The sequence below is a fragment of the Bos javanicus genome, chromosome 15, assembly GCF_032452875.1.
Source record: "Bos javanicus breed banteng chromosome 15, ARS-OSU_banteng_1.0, whole genome shotgun sequence".
Taxonomy (NCBI): domain Eukaryota; kingdom Metazoa; phylum Chordata; class Mammalia; order Artiodactyla; family Bovidae; genus Bos; species Bos javanicus.
Window position 1 is genome coordinate 40,674,865 of NC_083882.1, and position 24,437 is coordinate 40,699,301.

The 24,437-nt window shown below is 48.2% G+C and overlaps 1 protein-coding gene across 10 annotated transcripts in view; it reads right to left on the reverse strand.

Annotated features, from left to right (window-relative positions):
- The window catches only part of MICAL2 (microtubule associated monooxygenase, calponin and LIM domain containing 2), a 240,721-nt gene that overhangs the window by 213,094 nt on the left and 3,190 nt on the right, over positions 1 to 24,437 (reverse strand). Inside the window, exon 1 of one of the 10 annotated variants that reach the window (XM_061440780.1) lies at positions 10,318 to 10,335. The exons of the other annotated variants lie outside the window; for them this stretch is intronic. The gene's annotated coding sequence lies outside the window, so the exon portion shown is untranslated. Of the gene's footprint in view, positions 1 to 10,317; positions 10,336 to 24,437 lie in introns of those variants that run through there. 10 annotated transcript variants of the gene reach the window in all.

Here is a 24,437-nt window from a genome sequence, read left to right on the forward strand (position 1 = left end):
GGCCACCTCGTACCCTCCATATGACCAACAGTCAAACACACTTCAAGCTCCCTTTAGCACCCCTAAATCAGAAGGCAATTTTTTTCCCCTTGAGGGGCCTCAGTTTTCTCATTGGCAAAAGGAAGAACTTGACGTAATTGGTGATTTCCTCATCAAGGATCCCTTATAACTGCCCTCATCCAGAGGCCCTGATTGTTAGACAGACCTATGAAACTAGGTGATTGTTAAGAGGAGGGAGTGGGATTAACCTACAGGAAGGCATTACAACAGATGGTTAGCATGTGCTATTTCAGATAATCCTCCCAGCAACCCAGTGAGGCAGGTAACACAGACACATCACAGACGGCAGAACTGAGGGATGGCCCAGTCTCAATCTGCACCAGCCACGGCAGCCTGGGATTCATGGTGGAGCTGGCTGGAATCCAGGCCCACACTTGCTCCCTGACACGTTTCCCTTTGTCATCAATCAGAGTGAGGAAACAATCTCTGCTCTCATATTTGCCATCATGCCAATCCCAAACAAAGAAGTATGAAGTCTCCAGGCCCCTGGGAGGGCCTGATTTAGGTGGTGCAGGAAAGGTTTCCAGTGAGCTTGAGTAGCCTCATGGATCCCGAAAGATGTGAGAGGGACTCAGGGGACCTTCCTACTTCCATAGAGTCAGAGTCCCACTGAGGAACCTCAAGAACTTGGAACAGGGCCTGGCACCCCCTAGGCAATCCCTGAGTATTTGCTGAATGGAGGAATGAAGACATCCAGAGCTTAGATGCACTGAGGGCTTGTTCAAGAACCCTTCGGTGTGAGTTAGTGTGAGACACACCAAAATCAGCTCAGAACCACAAAGCCAGCCCCTTCGCAGTGTGTGCCGCACCCCAACCTCTGGGGACAAAGGACGAAGGCCAGATGCTGAGTCAGAACTGCTCTTCACCCCAAGTACCGGGGGAGCACTTGACAGAGCAAGGAGAATGTCTGAATACAAAGGCTGCCCAGCAAAGTGGGCACAAGCTCAGACCCTGGAACCAGGTAAACCTGAATTCCCACCCCGGCTCTGTCACTTTGGTCAGGTGGCCCTAGGCGAGTCACATAATCTCTGCGAGCTGTTTCTTATCTGAAAGTGGGGATAACGTCAGCACCTACTCCACAAGGCTGTTCAGAAGATGAAATGAGATAATGCCATAAAGGACACAGCCTGGTGTTTAGTTCAAAGTTTGCAACCAAACAACAACAATAAATGCTGGAGATGGCATCTGCATCTTGTATTGTCTGCATCAGAGGTGGCAGTTAGGAGCACCTCTGGAGTTCTCTGCTTAGGTTCAGTCCAGGCTCTCCTACTAGCTAGCTATGTGACCTTAGCAAATTGCTTTAACTCTCTGTGCCTCAGCTTCCTGGTGTATAAAATAGGGTTGATTGTAAAGATTAAACAAGTTCTATAAAATCCCATGGACGGAGGAGCCTCGTAGGCTGCAGTCCATGGGGTCGCTAAGAGTCGAACACAAATGAGCGACTTCCCTTTCACTTTTCACTTTCATGCATTGGAGAAGGAAATGGCAACCCACTCCAGTGTTCTTGCCTGGAGAATCCCAGGGATGGGGGAGCCTGGTGGGCTGCCATCTATGGGGTCGCACAGCGTCGGACACAACTGAAGCGACTTAGCAGCAGCAGCATACATAAAGAGCTTAGACTAACTTTTGGTTCAAAGTAAGCACTCAATAAAAGTTCATCTTATACTTAATTATTAATATTTCTAGCATCCTTCTAGCTTTGCCCCAATAATAGATTCCATTCCATCCCTCACTTAGCAGCCTAAAAGAAAAGCATGGGGCTCAGGATAGGTTCATCAGAGTATCTTTCTTTCTTGGCCACATTCTTAGGTATAAAGTGTGTGCAGGCACTCCACACTGGGTCAATCCAATCTAAAAAATCCTGGGGAAAGCCTAATCCTCTTGGATCACATGCAGGACTGTGTGGGGTCAGGTGGGAGCTGCCTGCCGACTCAGACTAAGTAGGGGATGCTGGTCCAGGGATGCTGGACATCACCTGTTCTCTTTCTGGGGTTGAATTCTGCAGTGCCTCCTTTGAGTTTCTGTACCTCTGCTAGAACCTTCCAGTGCATTCCATTTTGCTTAAGCGCTTTCAAGTTGGGTTTCTATCACTTGAAACCCAAAGAATCCCCACTAACAGCAGCAGTCAACAATTGGCTGCTTTATCATCACTAAATTCCACCCACACTCTCACTGAGACCCAGGCAGCCAAGAAAAAGCAAACATGGGCAGCAAGGCATCTCCACAAATTGAGGTGACAGGAGCTGCCCACAGCCCTTGGACCCACGCCCTTCCTGGGAGAGGAAGATGCTGGAACCAAAAAGAGGAATAGCCCAGCCCTGCAGCCCTGGGCTGGGAACCCAGCCTCAGATGTGGGTCCCACTTGCCGTGAGCAATAGGAAAAGGAAAGAAGAGAAAGAAAGAGACAGCTTATTTCTAGTGGCTTCACAGTGATACAGGAAAACATCCGGGCAGCTACTTGAAACAATCCCTTTAGAGGGCAAGTGAGGAAAGAAAAATTAGCTTGTCTGAGCCCTTAAATGACTTTTGCTGATAGAATTGCATCTAACTTTCACACAGCCCTAGGATCTGGATGCTCATGCAATCCATTTTCCAGGTGAGGAAGCTGAGGCTTAGAGAGATCAGTAACTCGCTGGCTGAGGTCACACTAGTAGCGCCTGCTGCGTGGGGTACCCCTCATGCTGCCTCCTCAGCACTCTCTGATCCCTGAGCCTGAGGCCTCCTCTTCCTCCAGGCTCATCTGCTGCCACTCACACCTGTGTTCAGACCCAGCCAAGGGATACAGGATACACCGCAGCCCCCCTATCTACAACCAGCATCCACCCCATCCAGAGACAAACCCCCAGGCACTGACAGAACAGGCAGCATATTGGCTCTTTCCTTCTCTGAGCATCAATTATTTCAGTCTCCAAGAGTTCCAGTGTGATGGTAACAAGACAGCATGTATCCATGGGCTTTAAACAGGATATGCATGTCAGAATCCCAGAAAGATTTTTTTTTGCGGGGGGAGTTGCTTTTTTCTGTCACTTTTCTCAAGAGATTCTGACTCCACAGGTACAGCTACAGGGCCTGACACACAGCATGGGCTGAACAATATTCGTAAAGACTTTGTCTCATGTTCTTGCCACCTCCTGGGCCAGCACCCAAAGGGAATCTATTCCTGTACCTCCAGGCCTTCTAGCAGCACCCTCTTAGTTCCCTCCAGGGAAAGATGCTCCACCTCCACATGTGTTTTAAAGAGTTTTACAGAAACCAAAGCAAAAACCAAACCCTGGCCTGGTAGCAAAAACAAAGAATCAGAACGCACGGGTCACCTCCTTCACCTCCTGCAGCATTAGCCGCGGGGTGAACACTAGAACTAGCACGCACAGCAGTCTTCTTCCACAGGTCCCTGGAGCTCAATGCCAAGGTCTACACAGACGTAAACTAAATAACCAGTTGGCATGAGGACTATGCAGACACAAACATCAGCTGGTACCAAAGGAGACTCAGCTGGAGAAGGAAGTGGCAGCTTCCAAAGTTTGCTGGAGAAAAACTGAAAACCATGATCTAAGATGATGTGAAAACCATCCTGACTACAATAATGTCAAGAAGAGCAGCAGCCTTGTCAGGGCCCCAGTTGCACCCACGGGTATTGGGTAGTTCAGTAAGCCATTCCTGAGGGCCCTCACCCACTGTCCCTCGCAGGACACACACTTCACAACACCACAGGCCGCCCAAAACTTGCTTGCCAGCTACCGGCTTTCCTGTTTGCTTTCCAGCAGCTGGGTTTAGGCAGTGGCTGCCCAGTCATGGGGGATTAGCCAGGCATGTATTTCCCTTACTTTTCTTATTCTTTTCAAAGTTTATTTTCTGCTATTTAAAAATAAATACATTAATTAAAAGGAGTGGACTGATTTGCCCTCAAGGGATGAATTGGTTTCCCTCCTCCCTGACTGGGTGCAATAAGGCACCATGCCCTGCCTGGTATTGGAATGGTATGCAGTATACTGGCAGGGACCTGTAGACAAGCTGGATCAGCTAGACATCTGAAAGGGGATGGAACGCTTGAGTGGGTCCTATTTCCTGCCCTCCTGGTTCCCATCAAATCAGCCAGGAAGAATCATTTAATAAACATTTGCTAAGTTTTCTGGCTAAGACTGTGAAAAATACCAAAAAGCAGGAGACTAGGGGTCTGAACTTGGGAAGCAGGGACAGCTGGCACTTGGGCTTGGAAGTGAGCCTCACTGAATGCATATCCTGAGACCTTGGGGCAATGATGTCTACCTTATAAAGCTAGGGTGTAGACTAAATAAAATGTGCTAAGTGTGCTAAGTCCCTTCAGTCGTGTCCGACTCTGTGCGACCCCATAGATGGCAGCCCACCAGGCTCCTGCGTCCCTGGGATCCTCAAGGCAAGAACACTGGAGTGGGTTGCCATTTCCTTCTCCAATGCATGAAAGTGAAAAGTGAAAGTGAAGTCGCTCATTCGTGTCCAACTCTTAGTGACCCCATGGACTGTAGTCTACCAGGCTCCTCCATCCATGGGATTTTCCAGGCAAGAGTACTGGAGTGGGGTGTCATTGCCTTCTCCGAGATTAAATAAAATAATACATGTCAAATAGTTAACAAAAGCTGCTGTGTATCAGCCGTTTACTATGAGCCAGGAATCGTGTGCTAAGTGCTTTGTGTCGATTATTTCACCAGATTCTTACAACTCGCCTGTGAGACAGGCACATCCTCAAGTTCAGATGAGGAAACTTAGAGAAATCAAAGCATCTACCCCAAATGACACAGTTCATAAGAATCATAGCTAGAACACACACCCAGACCCACCAGACTTCAAAGTCCCAGTCTCTGCTCTGCTGCCTGTTGACAAGTGTTCAAAACACATTACATAACATGTAAATGCCAAACTGGGGGCTGCTGGCTCTCCACCCAGGAGGCATATAGAAAAAAGAGGGGGAGTTTTGGCTGACAGAGTTTAGGAAACCTTTCTGAAGTAGGCAGGGCTAAATCTTAGCTTTGAAGGGTGAGACTGGAGAAAGACCAAGAAGTAAAGGAAAGCACCGCAGACCATAAAAGCAAAGAGCTGGAGGCAGGGATGAGCCAGGCAGGTAGGCAGAGAGAGGTGGCAGAGTTTGACCAAGTTGGAGAATGAGAGAAAGAGGGACTGCTCTGAGCAACGGATGGGCGCCTGAACCATTATCTTGGTGGTCGTTCTTTCTAGGCTCTCTCTCATCCTCACTCCAGAGGCACACCTGTGACTGTTCCTTTGGTCACACAATAATCATGGAGGGAATAAAAAACCATGATTATAAAGGCCCAATAACCCCTCTTTCCCCAAAGCAGGCTTAAAACCCAACTGGAGGAGCAGGTGTTTTTGCCAACTCCCAGCCTATGCTGCTGTGACAACCTGCTAGATCCAGATTCTAGCCCAAGCTCCAGGACACTGGGAATCTGAACACTGCATAAGCACCTATGTATCACCACCACCAGCCTGACATTTAAGGTTCCCAAGAAGGAGAAGGCGGCACAGGTCCCAGGCTGTAGCAGATAACTCTTCACGGCAGAGTCCTTATCTCACTGGACTTCGTATTCCCAGGACATGGTAGGTACTTTCTCAATAACCTGGACCAAATGGTAAATTTTGCTTAAGGAACAACCCTACAGTTGGGTAAGTCTGGATTATAGTCCATCCTGGAGCCTGGGGTTTAGGTTCACCTTAGCTGAAAAGACCATTTGCCTGTTCACCTCCGGGAAAGGAAGTGCCCCTAGCTTCCAGGAGTGTCTGCTTTGGCCCCCAGCAACCCCATGCACCCTGGACATGGTTCTGAACTCCACACCTAGTGCCTGCTCTTCCCCCTGGGCCAAGCCGTGATGCCAGCCTCCTCCACTTCCAAGTACAGGTTCCCCCCTAACCCCTAGACCCGCCAGCCTGGGCACTGAGCTCAGTGTCTGTCCTTAGGCACTGCTCCAAATGCCAAAAGCTACAATGCCCTCCCACTGTCTCAGCTCCTGATCAAGCCCAGCCCAGGCCTCGGACCCACACAAAATGTAGAACAGGGCTGAGATGATTTAAGCAACTCTGATCATTGGCTTAGCACAAGCCATCATCATGTGCTTTTTTAGACATAACAGGACCTGGAGGAGGGAGAGGATAAAACTGTTGAAAGGTGTGTTGGTCACATCTCCACCCCACCCTCCTCCAGAGAAGAGCAAAGGGGAAATGAGGAAGGGGCTTTGTGGGAATGGTCAATTCCTGAGTCTCCAGGTCGGGGCACCTGGGATGGGCAGGGGCACTTGTGTCATTATCTTCCACCGGCCAGTCTGTGGGTAAATTACTTTAACTCTGAGGAGTCACGGTCTCCTTATCTATTAAATGGAGATAATAACCAATGACCATACAAGGATGACTGTGAAGACTGAGCAAGCTGTAAAGTGCCCTTAGAAATGGCAGACATTTCCCACAGTCTTAGGAGGCGGGGGCTTCAAGTAAAATATTCGACTGCAAGGGAAACGGGAAACTGGGAATCCATTCTATTTGGCAAACCTTCTAGACAAGGCACATGTCTTCAGGGATGTCAAAAACATTGATTGAGACCTATTTCCTGGTCCCACACACTCACTGTCTAGTGAGGGGAAAGCTCCACCCACATTTGTACGATAAGGCAAACACGTGTTACTGGCCGGATTGTGTGGAGAGGATGGGACATTTCATTCTGGCCTCAGAATTTTGGAGGCTTTTAAAAATAATATTATAATAGTTATTAGCATAATATTTTCTTTGTGAGTACTTGCTATGGGCCAGGCACCTCTAAGTATTTACATGGCCCACCTCATTTATTTCTCATAAAAAGCCTATGAACTGGTTCACAGATGATAAAACTGAAGCACAAAGCAATTCACTTCTTTCTTGGCCTCATGCAACTGGTAAATGGTGGAGCTGGAATCTGAACCCATCAGACTGCTCCTCTAGCACACAAGGGGCGTAGTCAACCTAGACAGGTCTCAGAGACTCTCTGCAGCTGAAAGACCCTGATAAGGCCTGCAGGGATGAGTCACTGAGGGAGGGCACCGACTCACTCATGGCCTCTCCTACTTCTGGGCAGCTCTGACCGCTGCCAGGGCCTCCACTCTGATGCTGCCCCGGTCTGTTCAGGAAGTTTGGCCACAGCTCTGTACCCCCTAAGGCCCATGTGGGCACCAAATACCAGGGGAGATTGATGTAAGAAACTGTGTGTCAATGTATATTTGCATAACGGCTCATTTATGAAGTAATTTGTGCTTATTGTAAAAGGTAGTCAGAGGGGGGATAATTTGCGAATTCAGGCTCTGCCTCTTACTCGGCTATGTGACCTCAGGCAAATCTAAGCCTCTCTGAACCTCAGCTTCTGCGTCAGTAAGATGTGGTTAGCAGTTCTCATTTCAGGCAGTCGTTTTAAAGAAGAAAGGAGGAACATGTCTACTGTAGCACCTGGCACACCATAGGCTTAATACGTTGGGATGAATCAGACGACTTAACAAAGGATTTCCATTGGAAAATCATTTTTTTCCCACAATATTTGGTGGTAACAGTAGTACTTTTAACTAGTATTCACCGGTCACTAAGTTAAATCCGTTACTGGTATTCTCTCATTTAATCCTTAAAAGCATCACTTTCTTCAATTGGTGTAGCTTTAGGACAACAGAAAGAATATGTCCAACACATTAATTTTACTCATACATGGGGAGAGAGAAATAGACTGTAAAGATGATAAACTGTAATATACAAACTTCCTATATGACAGGTACTGTTTTACAGATATGGAGCTTGAGGCACACGGAGAAGGCAATGGCACCCCACTCCAGTACTCTTGCCTGGAAAATCCCATGGATGGAGGAGCCTGGTGGGCTACAGTCCATGGGGTCGCACAGAGTGGGACACGACTGAGCGACTTCACTTTCACTTTTCACTTTCATGCATTGGAGAAGGAAATGGCAACCCACTCCAGTGTTCTTGCCTGGAGAATCCCAGGGACGGGGGAGCCCGGTGGGCTGCTGTCTGTGGGGTTGCACAGAGTCGGACACAACTGGAGTGACTTAGCAACAGCTTGAGGCACAAAGAGGTTAAATAACTTGCCCAAAGTAACTCAGCCATGATTCTTAACATTCTACTATACTAAAATAATGAAAGAAAAGTCACAGCAAGAATGTGTAAGTCTCACATTCTAAGAGCTTGGGGGATTGGCGTTACCCCACAACCTGAGCCCTGTCATCATCCCTCTTCTGCCAGTGTCCACTCTCACCCTCACCCCAGTGCCATGGCTTGCTCCCTAGCTCTGGCCCACCACTCCTAGGCAGGAAATGTCAAACCAATGGGCTGTCTTAGGCCCTGGTCCTCTTCTGGAATCTCAGCCTCTCAACCAGCCTCTCTGCCTCAGTCTCCTATATCCTATCCTCTACAAAACCACTGGGGACATCTTCCCATACACTCCTCTACTCAAGAATACTCTAAGGCTCCCTGCCGCCTAGAACTGAAGACCCCAATGGATTGAAGAGGATCAATAAAGGATTCAGAGTCCCAAGAAGATCTGTCTGGAGTAGTCTCCTTCTCTTTGGCCCCAGACTTCTCACTTGCTGGCTTGTAAGTCCCAGAACAGGGCGAGTCGGCAAAGCTTTTCCTGACCACTCTAAACTTACAGCACTCCCCGACTGCTTCCCTTCACCTGCACCCAACACACCCTTGCTTCCTGCCTGCTTTAGTGTTCTTCAACCACCTCTCATCACCTGGCCTCACACATTTTAAGTCTTTACTCTCTCTCCCTCCCTCCTAGAATAGAAGTCCCATATGGCAAGGGATTTTACCTTCTTTCTTTTTCCCTGCTGTAACTTCAGCACCTAGAACTGTTTCTGGCACAAAGAACTCATAAGCGCTTCCCTGGTGGCTAGTGGTAAAGAATCTGCCTACCGACACAAGAGACATGAGTTTGACTCTGGGTTGGGAAGATCTCCTGGAAGAGGGGATGGCAACTCACTCCAGTATTCTAGCATGGAAAATCCCAGGGACAGAGGAGCCTGATGGGCTACAGTCCCTGGCATGGCAAAGAGTTGGACATGACTTAGCGACTAAATAATAACAAGAACTCATAAATAACTGCTGAATGAATAAACATTTAAAATGCCTCTAAGAAGCAAGTGTCCAAACAAAACAATGGTGGGGGTATGCCTAGTGTTTCTGGCCTCCTCTTTGCTCCTGAGAACATTTCTGGAAGATACACGAGAGATGCCTCGATTAAAATGTCTAAAAGCCAAAGTCTTCCCAGGATTTACAAGAGTTCCCTGTAGGACCCTGGGCCCTCATCCTCCCATTCCTTTTCTGAACTTTTACACACACACACACACCTCTCTATCCATTATACTGAAAGCAGTCAGCATCCATCCTAAACTCCTCTGCCAGCCTCATCTCTGAGTCCCACCTTCAAGCCAGGCGATTCCCCTCCTGGACACCACTAGAGATGCTCTCATCTTCCTCCCACTTACCCATCTATACTTTACCTACTCTTGAAGATAATACCAAATGCAGCCGCATCTGCTTCCACCTCCTCCAGGAAGCTTTCCAGGCCCTCTCCAGCCTCCAGAAAACACTCCCCCACACCCACTGCTGTTTCCACCAGTCACAAGGAAATTAGTCATGAACTACTTTGTCACTTGCCTGCTATGACTGAGCTGAACTGTTACCAAAATCTGTTCATTTAAAAAACAAAACAAAACAAAAGTGTGTCTTGTTTCCCCAAGAATACTGTGAAGGCTTTGGGAGGAGAGGCTGGGCCTTAACCATATTGTCATCCACATGGCACAGGGCCTGGGGCACACAGTAGGTGCTAAATGTATGCTTTTTAATTAACTGCCCAACATAAGCTAGTCACCGTCCCAATCAGGTCACTTCCTCAATTATAGGTACCTGGACTAGCTTCTCCCAATGCCCTGATTTCTTTCTGCAGGGCCTGCTCTGACCTTGGTTATCTGCAAACCCAGTCATGCGCTTGAGTTCAGACACTTTCTAATCACACACACCCATGCACTAGGCAGATGAGGATGTCCAGGAAAGAAACGATATGTAAAGTCCCACAGGTGTGGAAAAGGAAAGGACATAGTTGTTCCAGGCAAACCCAGACATTCAGAGTGTTTCAGTTTCTTTGAATAACAGAGGAGAAAACAAAACAAACAAAAAAATACATAGTAAAATAAATTTTAAAAATAAATAAAAAAACAAAACATGATGTGTTAGGTGACTTACCACAGAAAACCAACACTCAAGGCCCAGGTGCACCTTCTGAGTACCAGCTCTAAGTAAACCGAGATTAGAACAAAAGGCAGAAAAATGTAAACTGAGATTAGAACAAAAGGCAGAAAAATCTCAAGCTACTTCTGAGCTTGGAGAGATGAGACTCAGGGAGGAATGGAGGGGGCCCTCTGTGCTGCAGAATCTCTCTGTGCTGGACCAGGGAAGGGTCTCCTGGTGTCCTCGCTGTGAGTAAGTGAGCTGTGACCAGCCCGCTCACACCTAAGGAAGCAGGCACACCTGGGAGCAGAAGGCAGCATGCCAATTCAACCAGCTGTCATCCTCTATCTACAGCTCGCCAATCAGGACTCCCAGATTATCTATGCTTTTTAAAATTTTGAATGGCAAACACTTCACTGGGTTCAAAGAGTACAGATATATCCAGGAAATGTGCCCCTCCTACTCCCGTCACATCAACCCAGTCTGTCCCTGTTCTGAAACAGGTAACTCTGGTTATCAGCGGCTTGTGTCTCATCCCTGATGGTGTTTATGTACATACATGCAAACAGAAATATGTATTCTTTCTTACGGGGGGCAGACTACACACATCTCTATGCCTAGCTTTTCTCTTTTAAAGGAATGAACTTGGACTAGGACAGCGAGACAGAGGATCTCTACACAACGAAAAAGAGGTGAGTCTACGTGAAAGTCCCATGAAACAAAAAGACATTCAGGAGGACATGTGTGCGAGGAGAGAGGGCTGAGGGAATACTCCAGAGGACAGATGTGTGAGGAGCAAGGGCTGAGGGAATATTCCAGAGGACAGCTGTGAGAGGAGAGAGGGCTGCGGGAATATTCTAGAGGACCAGTGTGTGAGGAGAGAGTGCTGAGGGAATATTCTAGAGGATTGGTATGTGAGGAGAGAGGGCTGAGGGAATACTCTGGAGGATAGGTCTGTGAGGAGAGAGAGCTGAGGGAATACTCTGGAGGACCAGTGTGTGAGGAGAGAGGGCTGAGGGAATACTCTGGAGGATAGGTCTGTGAGGAGAGAGAGCTGAGGGAATAATCTGGAGGACCAGTGTGTGAGGAGAGAGGGCTGAGGGAATACTCTGGAGGATAGGTCTGTGAGGAAAGAGAGCTGAGGGAATACTCTGGAGGACCAGTGTGTGAGGAGAGAGGGCTGAGGGAATACTCTGGAGGATAGGTCTGTGAGGAGAGAGTGCTGAGGGAATATTCTGGAGGACCAGTGTGTGAAGAGAGAGGGCTGAGGGAATACTCTGGAGGACCAGTGTGTGAGGAGAGAGGGCTGAGAGAATTCTCCAGAGTACTCGTGTAAGAGGTGACTGAGGTTAAAGGTCCAGTCACCGCAGGCACTACTGCCTTGGCATGACCCTAATCCCAAGTCAGCCGATGAGAGCCCTTGGGGTTGCTGGGCAGGCAGTGACATCTACCATTCTGTTGGCATTAAAGCCCCACTGGCTAAAAGCTCCAATCAGCCTCGCTGAGCTCTTCACCTTCGAGAAGAGAGAGGAAGCGTCTACAGGAGAGGGACTAACCTAATTCCCATGGCAGCGACTGAATGGGTACTGACCACCACGGGGGACACAGGAAGGAACTGTGGAGGAAAAGCAATCATTTCCTCTGGAACTTGGGAGGGACCAAGAAGGGGAAGTTGGGTCTGAGACTCTAAGGAAACAGACTTTAAATTACTGAAAGAATAGGAGGGCTCTGGAACCTGAGATTGAGGAAGTAAATGATTCTGATGCTCTGAAATGCAATTCTAACTGTGCAGCAGAGGATGGGGGAAGGGCAGAGGGGAGTGAAGACAAGAAGGCACAGAGAGGGAGGGGCAGGAGGGTGAGGAGGACAGGGAGGGCAGACAGGGCTTTTTAGGAAGCAGGCAGCTCACCATTATGCTTCAGAGCTGGACCTGGTGGCAACCTGACTGGATACGAACTCCCCCTCCAGCTCCTAGCTGTGAAATCTGGAGACGTCAGTGAACCCTCTGCACCTTAATTTCCTCGTTAGTAAGTGAGGATCATGAGAGTATTTCTCTAATGGGACTGACACAAGAATGAAGCGAGGGCTTCCCTGGTGGCTCAGCGATTAAAAAAATCTGCCTGCCAATGCAGGAGACTCAGATTTGATGCCTGGACCAGGAAGATCCCACATGTTGTGGAACAACTAAGCCCAGGAGCCCCAAACTACTGAGCCTGTGCTCTAGAGCCCAGGAGCCACAACTACTGAGCCCACGCATGCCCTGCAACTACCAAAACCTCCCTAGAGCACGTGCTCCACAGCAAGAGAAGCTACCGCGAGGAGAAGCCCACACACCACCACGAGGTTACCCCCCACCCACTGGCCACAGCTAGGAAAAGCCCAAATGCAGCAACAAAGACCCACAACAGCCAAAATTAAAATAAATAAATTCTGTGTTTTCAAAAAAAGGGATGAAGTGAGTTAGTGTTTACAGAGCCCTCACACGGTGCTGGCATGTGAGTGTGAGAGAATGGAGCCATGCGGTCACACACGGAACCTTGACAAGGTGAGTTGCTGAAAAGCACGGGTCCCATCACTGGGAGAAGGATGTGAACCAAAAGAACCCCCTGAGACAGCCTCCTCGCAGACCATGAACCAGAGGAGGACAGTCTGAGACGAGCTGAGGCTGCACAACACGCCCAGACCACAGGAAGAGCTAGTGGTCATCTTGAGCCGAGAAGTCCAGAGGTATCAAGGGACCCTGGCTCCGACTCTGGGCACACAATGGCCCCTGCTGAAGAGCGCTATCCTTAGACTGACACGCCAAGATCCAAGACTGAGATGAGAAAGCGTAGGGGGTGGGGGAAGCCTGGAGTTTTAGGAAAGGATATTTAGATAATTTCAATGCCATCCACCCCCCTGGTTGGCCTGGAGCACTGGAAACGCTGGCAGGTGAGATCACTGAACTGCACCTATGAGGGCACTCTGGGGACACCTGAAAGCAGTCCCAGAGCCCTCTGGGAACTGAGAGCACGTGATGTCAAGGAGTGTCCATGCCTTTCTGTGATAGGATACTTGACAGCTGGTGGAGAATTACGATAGATTTGGCATAACTAGATCCAAAAAGGCATCTGGCTAGAGGTCAGGAAAGCAAAAGGCAGAGACTGAAGCAGGGGTCCCCAAGCAAGCCGATGAAAGATCATGTCAGGAGGGGAGGACTCTAGCAGAGGGTTCTCTGCTAATAAGCATTTGACTGGCAACTTGGGCAATGCTAGGGAAAGCACATTAAACAGGATCCTGAAAAAGCTCAAGGGAAAGGGTTGCACAGAATTTAACACACTGAAATTTAACAGAAACGTTTGTTCTGAATCAGATTGGAGGAGGCTTGCACTTAAATTCTAAAGAACATGTTAAGGACAGAGGAGAAGCAGTTTAGCAATACCCCATGTTAAAAAGATCTGGTCAGGAGAATTCCATGGCGGTCTAGTGATCAGGACTATGCAGTGGGTACAGGTTTGATTCTGGGTTAGAGAACTAAGATTCCGTAAGTCGTGTGGTACAGCCAAAAAAAAAAAGATTTTGTCAGGAGTAATATCAGTGAGTCAAAAATGTAAAGTAGTTGCCAGAAAAACTGATGCAATCTTGGGCTGCATTAAAAGAAATAGAATGGCCTGAATTAGGGAGGGGATACCTGCCTTCCTCTGCTGTGGTCACACCACACCATGAATATGATAGCTGGTCTGGGCACTAGCCTTGCTGTATTAGAAGGATGCAGACAAAAATGGAGTTTGTTCAGAGAAGAACCACAGGAAAACACCCGAACCCACATCAAGGGTTGTAAATCTGGAAGAAAACTCAGGAGAGGACAAGAGGGCTGTCTTTAAGTATCATATTTTACTTATTAGGAGATGTGCATTTGTTTCAGTTACAGAATGTCTGAAAGCAGAATTATCTTATAATACCCTAGCATCTAACAGTCTCTAGGCCAGAGTGCAGCTGTGGCATAGTTGTCATTGCCTCATTGCCACTACCATATGGAAATTTGACTATTATTCCCCGTGACATGTCTGGACAACTGCAACCCTCAAACTTCAGGAGCCAGAACATTCAAGGACGATTTGAGGAAGAAATGTGAGTCCTAGAAAAAAGAATTCCAAAGACAATAGAGATTAAGAAATACATCACCACTTCACCAGAAATATAATATGTCAAAAAAAAAAAAAAGAACACTTTGATAACTCTGAGTCAAAAAGTGATTTGAGAGATTTGGATTCCAAAAGTGAAGACATTTTCAAAATGCTATAACTAATTTCTTTTCCTTTTTATGTGGATGCAAGAGTGATATGGACAAAAAACTTATATCTAAAATCTAAGAGAATTCTTTCAGTAAATATAAACATTTTAAGTGATAACAAAGCATTGTTCTTCAGTTTAACTGGAAGTACTTTCTATTTCTTACAGGTTCGTAAGAGAATGGTATATCTTACAATCAACAATATCACAGATTTGATTTAAAAGACAGTGTCTGGGGACTTTCTTGGTGGTCCAATGGCTAAGACTCTGCAATCACAATGCAGGGGCCCAAGTTCAATCCCTGGTCAGGAAACTAGATCCCACATGCTGCAACCAAGAGTTCATGTGCCACTAAAGATTCTGTATGCAACAACTAAAAAAGATTGCATGTGCCACAACTGAAAAAAAAAAAAAATCCTCTAGCTGCAATGAAGACCTGATGCTGCTGCTAAGTCGCTTCAGTCGTGTCCGACTCTGTGCAACCCCATAGACGGCAGCCCACCAGGCCCCGCCGTCCCTGGGATTCTCCAGGCAAGAACCCTGGAGTGGGTTGCCATTTCCTTCTCCACAGCCAAATAAATATATATATAAAAAAAAGTATCTGAAGAGCTTTCAAATGGGAGAGAGACTAGAGTATCGTTCTCTATGATTCCAAGGAGGAAGATCTAGGCCCAGATGCCAGAAGCTATAGGGAGCCAGGAGCGGGTATAGGAGGCTCTGTCCAAAGATGGAATGGGTCACCTCTGAGGCAAAACCCAGGCTGGACCACACTGGGGAAACCAAGCACCCATGTGACAGCCCTGTGGTCCCAAGGTCTGACAGAGAAAACTCACCACAAAGAGAAAGGCAACCCGTCTTTCTTTGTTACCCACCTACGTGCTTAGCTCAGTTATTCTCTTAAAAAGTCACCACTTAAAAGCCATTTAGGAAACAGCACTGAATGGGGGATCTGAAGCAGAGTGGAACATGGCCCGCAACTGTGTTCTCAGACTCCGGTGGGCCAGCCGGGGGCCACCTACATGCCTGCTATGTGCCAGGCGTGTGACAGGTGTGCTACATACCCTGCCCAGTTAATCCTCACAGCCCGCTGTGAGACAAGCACTGTCACCCCCATCTTACAGAAGAGAAACCTGACACTCAGAGAAAGTCAGTGGCTTTACCAAGGTGTTACTGCCACTCTGAAAGCCATGGTCAGTCTGTGACAACATGCTTCAAATAGAGGGACCTCCAAAAGTTTTGACTGGCAGAATGAATGGAGTGCTCAGCTGAGCAATCAATGAATGAACCAACTTGGCCTCATACTGGCAGCACAGATGCTAGGAGAACAAAGAAAGAGGAAAGCTGTCTCAGCGTTCCATCCCCACCCTCTATCAGAAGCTCCCACAAGCACAAAACTCATGCCATTTGCTCGCTGCTGAAGCAATTTATTCCAACACATAAAGCAACGGTGTTTCTGAGACATCTATGGCAGAGAACAGGTGCCAGCAGCTCTGCTCAAATGTCAAAGCTGTAAGCACACCAGGTTGCCATGCCTCCCACCTGCCAGGTTAACACTGGAGCGGGCAGAAGCTGAGCTCAGCTTTTGTCCCCTCCCAGGGCCAGGGTGTCCAGAGGGCTGGAGATTCAGCCAACTCCCCGCCCTATATGATCCAGTTGCCTGGAGACATCCAGTCCAGTTCCAGGCTGGCCGGCCAGCAGGCCCAGGCTTCCTCCTCCACTGGGGAGAAAACTCAAAGTGGGCACCAGATACCAGAGCAGCACCTGCCTGAAGGGGATAGTCAGGGGCTTATGAGACCATAGAAGAGGAGAATCAAGTCATTTCTGATGATGACCCACAGTGCGCTGTGAGCAGGTGACATCTGTAGAAATGATTCCAGTGAAGGAGGAGGGGATCATGGAGGCCCTTGCCCATGCCAGCTGTGCTGCCTCAGCCATGTGCAGGCACGTAACACCTTCTCTTAATTCATGGGTACCCACTTCCAGGGGTTCAGCACCCATGACTCCTCTATGCATCCCCCTCAGGCTGACCCTGAGGGAGGAGACCTCCTGTAGTAATGGTGGTGAAAAGTAAGGGCAATTCTATTGTTCTACAGCAGATAGAGCCACCGAAGCACAGAACAGGCACACTGGGGGCACAGAAAGTGATAGATGTCCCATATTCTAAGACCCTAACTGAGGCATTCCAAATGGGCTGCCTTCCTGATCAACTGAAAGACGGGGGTTGCCCATACTGACCCCCTTCACACAGAAGACGGTGAGGCAAAAGCACAGACAAGGCCTTAGTCGGGCCCAGACTTAAGCACCCCTCGACCCTTCTGTTCCCCAACCCCCACCACCTTCTGGTCAGAGTACCTGTTCAGCACATGGAGGGCAGCGCAGACCTCCTAAGAGATTCCCCACCCCTGATTCTCACATAGGCTTATCTTGCACAACCTGATCTGCCTGAAGGAGCACTCTGACCATCCCTCTCCAATAGTTCCCACTGCCTGCAGGGTTAGGGCCATACTCACCCCTCTCACCAGTACTTAAGGCTAGCCTGATTCTAGCCTCAGCTTCCACAGTTCCCCCAGGCAACCCCCACATTTCTACCACGTGACATCCTGAACATACCCTTATGTTTCCACATCTCTTTGCGCTCTACCTCTCCCCATCTCTGCCTATGAAATCCTATCTTTCAAGGCCCATCTCAATGACCAACTGCCACCTCCTCCAGGAGGTCTCCCCTGACTCCCTCACACTGCGACTGTCTAATGCAACATTCCAAACTCTTATCTTGATGTGTGGGCATCTATGGGCTTGTCTAAGGCACCTCCCTCCACATGTTAGATGAAAGCTCTGCTTCTGTCATTCAGCAAAGTACCCCTCGGCGTGGCAGCTGAATACCAAGCCCTAAGGAGCGTAGGTCACCATGCTCCATGCCAGCCCAGACAGCACCCTATTTACAGTTCTTTCTGACTCCCTCCTCTACCTACTTCAAGCTGACTCATTCCCCATTCTCTCGAGGTTTAGCTCTCACCTGACAGTTAATTGGAGATAAACTAATCAATATAATATCTTTCGCAGTTAAATTCTGTATTTTTAACAAAGGCCCTTTGGAGACAAGGGCTGAAGACAAAGGTGGGAATTTTAGGCCCCAGAACTCTGGGGGCAGTAGTTCTGATAAGGGAAGATGTTGCACCAAACCACTGTGCAAGCCAGTGCTACCAGGGTGCTAAATTGTTTCAGTCATGTCTGACTCTTTGCTAGCCTGTTAGACTGGAGCCTGCCAGGCTCCTCCGTCCATGGGATTCTCCAGGCAAGAATACTGGAGTGGGTCACCACACCCTCCTCCAAGGGATCTTCCCTACCCAAAGATTGAACACTTATCTCTTGTGTCTCCTGCATTGGCAGACAGGATCTTTACCACTAGTGCCACCTAGGAAGTCCCAGTTCAAAGCACAAGAGACCTGTTAGAAAGGGGAGATACAGCTTGGTGCTGCAAAAGGGAAGTCCAGATCCAAGTATGCTGCCCGAGCCTGGTCACAGGCTCACAGCCTGACAGAAATGGAGGATGGAGAACAGATTCTGACCTGACTAGGTGACTTTGAGCCAGGAACCACACGTTCTGGCCTCCACTCAGTATCAGGAAACCTTGATACTTCCCCGCCAGTTCAATGGTTAAGACTCCATGATTCCACTGAAGGGGGTGTGGTTTCCCTCCCTGGTTGGGGAACTAAGATCCCACATGCTGCAAAGTACAGCCAAAAAAACTCAATTAAACAAAAATACAAGAAGCCTCTGAGCCTCAGTTTCCCCACAGGTTAAAAAAAACAACAACAAGGTGGCAGGAGTGAGAACTAGGTGATCTCAGAGGTCCCTTCCAATCTGACATCTCAAGTTTCTGTGACTCATAGTCTCTACTCGCCCTCCCTCCTGAGAGGTCAGTATCATTTGAAACGACCTGCTTCCACTCCCCCCTTACCTTGAGCCCCACCGGAGTCCAAAGGGAAAGCTAAGGCTAAAGATCTCCCAGCCAATCAGCAGGCAGCAGGCAGGCCCCTCTCAGCGTAGGGAGAAGGAAGGGGCAGAAGTGGGGGAAGATGCTGGTTTCTATGGACATACACATGCTACTCTCTCTCACTCCATTTGTCCCAACCCAGAAAGACAGTCAGCTGATTGCCTTTGCTCCCTGACCTACCTTTTTAAGAGATTACCACTGCCTGCCAAATGTAAGTGCTGCCCTAAAATCAGGACATATAAGGTCTCTCTGTTTGGATCTGAAGGGTTTCAAATGGGTAGAGTGAGCATGATGAAGAACGAAACTTGGAGGCAATCTAGGCCGTGGTGTGCAGACCTGCCAATTAAAGTTCTTTAAAAATAGCCTCTTTCTTCTCTTATGCTGAAGATAAAGATGAAGTTTCAGCAATAAACAGACATCTGCTGGAGCTTCTGAAGAAGATTAGAGCATAAACACCCCCAGAGAACAGCCATAAACAGCCCAGAGCTTTCTCCAGGCACCTGCAGCCTCCTGCTCACCAACAGTAGGGGAGAGGTGAGGGGATGAAAGGACAGAGGAAGAGGTGGTGTTCAGAGGCTGGGGTGGACACAGCAGGAAGAGGTGGTGGGGGAGAGCCCAACTTGGCAGAAAATGGAGAACTGGCTGCCATCTGCAGGGAAATAAAAGCTCAGGGATCCACCAAGAAAATTTCCAGGAAGTCATCCAGAGGATTCCATGCCAGTGTCATTCATTCTGAAAATGGGTCACTCATTACAAGTGGAAAAAAACTCACAGTTCTGAGTGCCTACCTAAGTGGGGCACTTCACAAATATTTTATTTCTACATCAATTCCCTGAGTTCAGTGTGATTACCTCCTTTTTTTTTTTTTTTTTTTTTACAGACTAAAACACTAGGGTTCGTTGATGCCCAAGGCCACATGGCTCCGATTCAAACCCAGGTCTGTCTTAGCACATTTGTTTGTCTTTGCCTCCGTCACCTGCACCCAGAAAGTGCCCCTGAGCGTCTAAGTGACCAGGCTCTCTGCACCCACAAATCCAACCAAAGGAGGGTCCTAAATGGGAGAGGTGACAAAGTAGGGTAGAAGGGCAGGAGTCAAGCCATGCCTGGCTAATTCAGATAACTGCTGAGTCTCAGCAGCCCCGCAGGTCCTTTGGTTTTCCAGCCTGGTGGCTTCCCAGCCTGAGAGAGGAATGAAGAGGGAAATAGGCACAAATATATGCCTAGACTATCTGGAAGGAGCCACAGGAGACTGGGGTCAGTAGTGCCGCTGAGGAAGAGAACTGAGGACTGGGGGACTGCTTTTCATTGAATTCTCTTTGTATTGAGTGAGTATGTTACCACGCACCCATGTATGTGTGGAGTGAATAGCCTCATCTGTGTGGGGGGTGGTGAATGTCATGTATCCAGGCATGTGGGGGGAGGCTGGGTGAGCATCACTATCTATGCATGTGTGTGTGGAGGTGAGTAGCATCACTTGTGTGGTATGTGTGTATGTGTATACATGGGGCGGGGGAGGGTGAGTACCGTCATCCATGCCCGTGGTAGGGGAAGGATGAGTCTTTTTTTTTTTTTGGCCGCATCATGCAGTTTGTGGGCTCTTAGTTCTCCCACCAGGGATTGAACCTGGGCCCTTGGCAATGAAAGTACAGAGTCCTAACCTCTAGACCACCAGGGAATTCCCATGGGTGAGTCATTTTTAAGAGAGCCTAAGATGTCAGGTACAAGGTAACAGACACACCCAAGCTGGAGATAGTGACCTGGACCAAGTAGGAAGTCCTGGGTCCCCTGGTCGCAGCAAGCCTGGAATCCAGAAGCAGCTTCTTATCTCCCTCACAATAGTAACTTGCTGCAAGCCCAGGCAGATGGCCAGAAGCTCCCTGAGCATGAACCCCTTGGTCTCCAAGGCTGCAACCAGTTGCATGAGCCCCCCATGACATCCCCTTAGGAAACAGATTGACTGTATCCTCTTCTCGAGGGTCTGGAGAGAGGCTTCCCTGACTCCCCTGCTTAATCCTCTATTCTGTCCCTTTCTTCCAATATAGGATTTCTCACCCCTCCAAGCAGAGAGCTCCTGACTGTTATCATCTTTGTATTCCACTGTGCAAAAGCCCAGCCGTCCTGACATGCAGAGTCATCAGCGCCCCAACTTTACAGCAGCCGTGAACTCCACAGGCCGCACCTCAACCCCCCATGCTGCTCCCCTGAGATGAAGCTGTCCAACAGAAGGGTTCAGCAGCTCTACCAGGCCCCCAGCAGTTCTCCTTGGTGATCAGAACGTCCAAGCGACTTTGGCACTTCTTCATCCTCCCCTACACTTCATTCTCCTGGCCCTGGCACAAGTTAAACCCTGAGATCCTGCAACTCTTCACCATATACAGTCAGTTCTCAGATCAGTAGCCAAAGCCAACCATTCAAAGTCACCAGAGCCAAGAAGTAGTTTCCGCATCTTAACACATTGATACTACAGTGCAGGACAAGATGTTCTTAGACTCCCCCTCTGTCTCTGGGCTGGTTGGTTTCTGCACTGGGTGTGTCAGGAGCTCCAGCCTGCAAATGTTCCATTAAACCTGCTATTGCAGCAGCTCAGGGATCAGGGACCGCCAGCCGACTCTTTGCTATCCTACCTTGTTGCCTTTAGAAAGGACATCAGCACTAGACATCCTCCACTGCACGGGAAAGGGAAAACCTGAGCCCCAAACCAGCAGGAAACAAGTCCCTGCCTTGATCTCTGTATTCCCCAAAGAGAAAGCTGACCGAGCCTTGGAAGAAGTACAAGAGCGGCAAGGTCTCTGGATACCCCCAAGAAAAGGGGGGTTCAGGTGAGGAGGGACAGGAAGATTGCTCTGACTCTCAGGGGAGAGAAACACCAGCGCAAGTACAGAACACACTAAAATCCCAACCCTACAAACACCACACCATCCACACACAAACACACACAACTCACTGCCAGCCACCAGGGAGACACACGGGTTTTCCTAGGATAAACTGTAGTAATATTTAGAGCAATTGCATTTAAGAAACGATACAATACCTAGTACCAGACTTCCCCAGTGGCTCGGTGGTAAAGAATCCACCTGCAATGTAGGAGATGTGGGTTCGATCCCTGGGTTGGGAAGAACCCCTGGAGAAAGAAATGGCAACCAACTTCAGTATTCTTGCCCGGGAAACCCCTGGACAGAGGAGCCTGGCAGGCTAGAGTCCATGGGGTCTCAAAAGAGTCAGACACGACTTAGTGACTAAACAACCAGCATACCTGGTATTCACAAACGGCTCTTCCTCTGGGACACAGGGATGGACATTTTCTCAACAGCTGGCAGAGAAGGGAAGGATCTCAAAAATCACACTCCACTGTGACCCAGCCCTGAGATGAAGGTTTGTTTGTGACTAGAAGGCCCATGTCCCCGTCACCCCCACTAACTCTGAGTTCAGAGACCAGATGATCAGGGCTTGAGAAGGAGGAGCCTTATCAGTGCAGAGCAGCTGTGTTTTCTACCTCAGAGGAGGTGGCAGGGAGAAAAACAGAAAATGGTGGAGGGAGGGGTCAGGGCCCCCCGAAGTGAGGTGAGTGGGGCATCTGGCCATCAGGCACTTTCCCAAGGGGACAAGACAGGCCGTCTGAGCCTGAAGCTTTGCCCTGCCTTTTTCTTAACCCACTATGTTATTCTGTCCTCTTCTGATATCTCCAACTCCCTGAATAAAAAAAATCAAAATCAAGAGCCTACCATGAGAAAGATTTCATTCTGAGGAAACCAGAATGAAATTCTCATGAAAGAAAGTGAGGTGGTACAATGAGAAAGAGGGTCAGGCTGCGTGGATTCCACAGCTTCCTGTCTCCGCAGCTCCAGCTTTGTTAGGTATGGGAATTCCCTGGTGGTTGGCACTTTCGCTGTACAGGTCTGGGTTCCATCTCTGGTCAGGGAGCTAAGATCCTGCAAACTACACGGTGAGGCCAAACATTAAAAAATGTAAATAAAAACACAGATATATTCTTTAAAATAATGTCAAAAAATAAAATAGGCAAATATCAAAATCCCAATGGGTATAGGAACCTATCCACACATAAAACTGGACAGAGTGCATGTATAACCTTGTTTACCTACACAAATCAGTTGAAGGAAGTTCTCTTTTTTAAGAGGAAAAATATCCCCAAATATTTTGATTTTCCATTAGAACAATAAAACATTTTTATTATAAAAATTTTAGAAAAATGCTGAGAAATATACAGGAAAAAATCAACTCTATCTCCACCATACAGAGAGAAAAACAACATTCTCTTATACTTAATGACTAGTGGAAAAGCCTGTTTATGTTGAGGAGGAGGAGGAAGAAAAGAAAAAAGCCTCCTCATTTAGGGGCTATCTGCAGAGAAGGGTCTTTGCTGGTGGGTCAGAAGATGGCTATCAGAGAGCCCAGCACCTTGGAGAGATCTGACAAGGAATCCAGGTGTGAAGCTTGTTATCTGGGGAGGGAACACACCTCGTCCTTCTCACTGAGCCTCTGGTCTCCTTCATTAGGACGCCTACAAAGGTGCCGATGGTGATACTATCTCTTCACCATAAATTCAGACCAGACACTGAAAGGTTATAAGTGTATGTTTTCTGTCATGGTCTGTCAGTTGCAGATGGATAATGATTTGAGAAGAGCCCACACCTTGCCCAGGTATGAGGCCAGATAGAGAAGGCTCCCGAAGGCACAAGGCAAGAATCTTACACTGCCCAGAGAGAGGTAGACAGCATTCTCTGGGCAGCCCAAGGCCAAATGCCGGACTCCTAATGTGGTAATGCCTGTGGCTGCATAAGTCAGTATTCAGAGCTTGGGCAGAAATGATCTCAGTCCCTGTCAGCCCCACGTGTGATTTGGGGAGGCCAGTTGCTGATCGGGGCACCTCGGCAGCTGCCTGGGCTCCCCACACGGCAAACCACAGCGCCAGAGAGCACGGCAAATAGTTCTCCTATTGTTTTAGGATGTTTACAGGCTGACACTTGCAGAGGAAATATCCACACTCGAGCAAGTCATCTTTTTTTAAAAAAAAAAAACCTCTTAGCTAAACACACGCACGGGCCGTCATACAAACCCACCACAGGATTCATTCATTCAATATGCATTTCCTGAGTGGCTGCAACATCACTGGGCAGATGCTCACCACGCCCCTGCCCCATTCCAGGGACAGCACTGGGGATCCAACAGAGCACAAAAGCAGACTCAAGCATCACAGGGTTCGCTGTTCAGTGGGAGATTTAAAAACGGAGGGTAACGGAAAACGGCTGGATAAAAGCAGAAGTGCCACAGAGGGGATGGTGCTCCAGACTAAAGTAGGCGTAAAAGGACTAACGACCAAATGTACCACACAGACTTTGTTTGGATCGTGATTTGAACAAACTCATGAGGAAGGTCACTTCATCTGAATATATACAGATGAGACCAAAGAGTTACTGTTGATTCTGCTACATGCAATAATAGTGATGTGGTCATGAAAGAACCTTCTTTTTAAAATAGATAGGGAAGAAAAAAAGAGAAAGAGAGAGATGAAGCCAGCCTGGCATGATCTTGGTTGCTGAAGCTGGATAATGAGTATTTGGGGCTCATTATACTATTCTATTTTTGTGCTTGAAAATATCAATAATTGGTGGGGGGAGGGGGGGAGGGACTACACTGCGCAGTTTGTGGGATCTTAGTTTTCTGACCAGGGATAGAACCCAGGCCCTTGCAGTAAAGTGCCCAGTCCTAACCACTGGACCACCATAAATATGCCATGTTTATGAGCGTTTTAAATGCCATTTCATAGTGGGGTGGAAAGAAATGTTCACAAATAATTACAACATAAGCTGGGGAATCATAAGCACAACAGAGGGCTGTACACACCAAG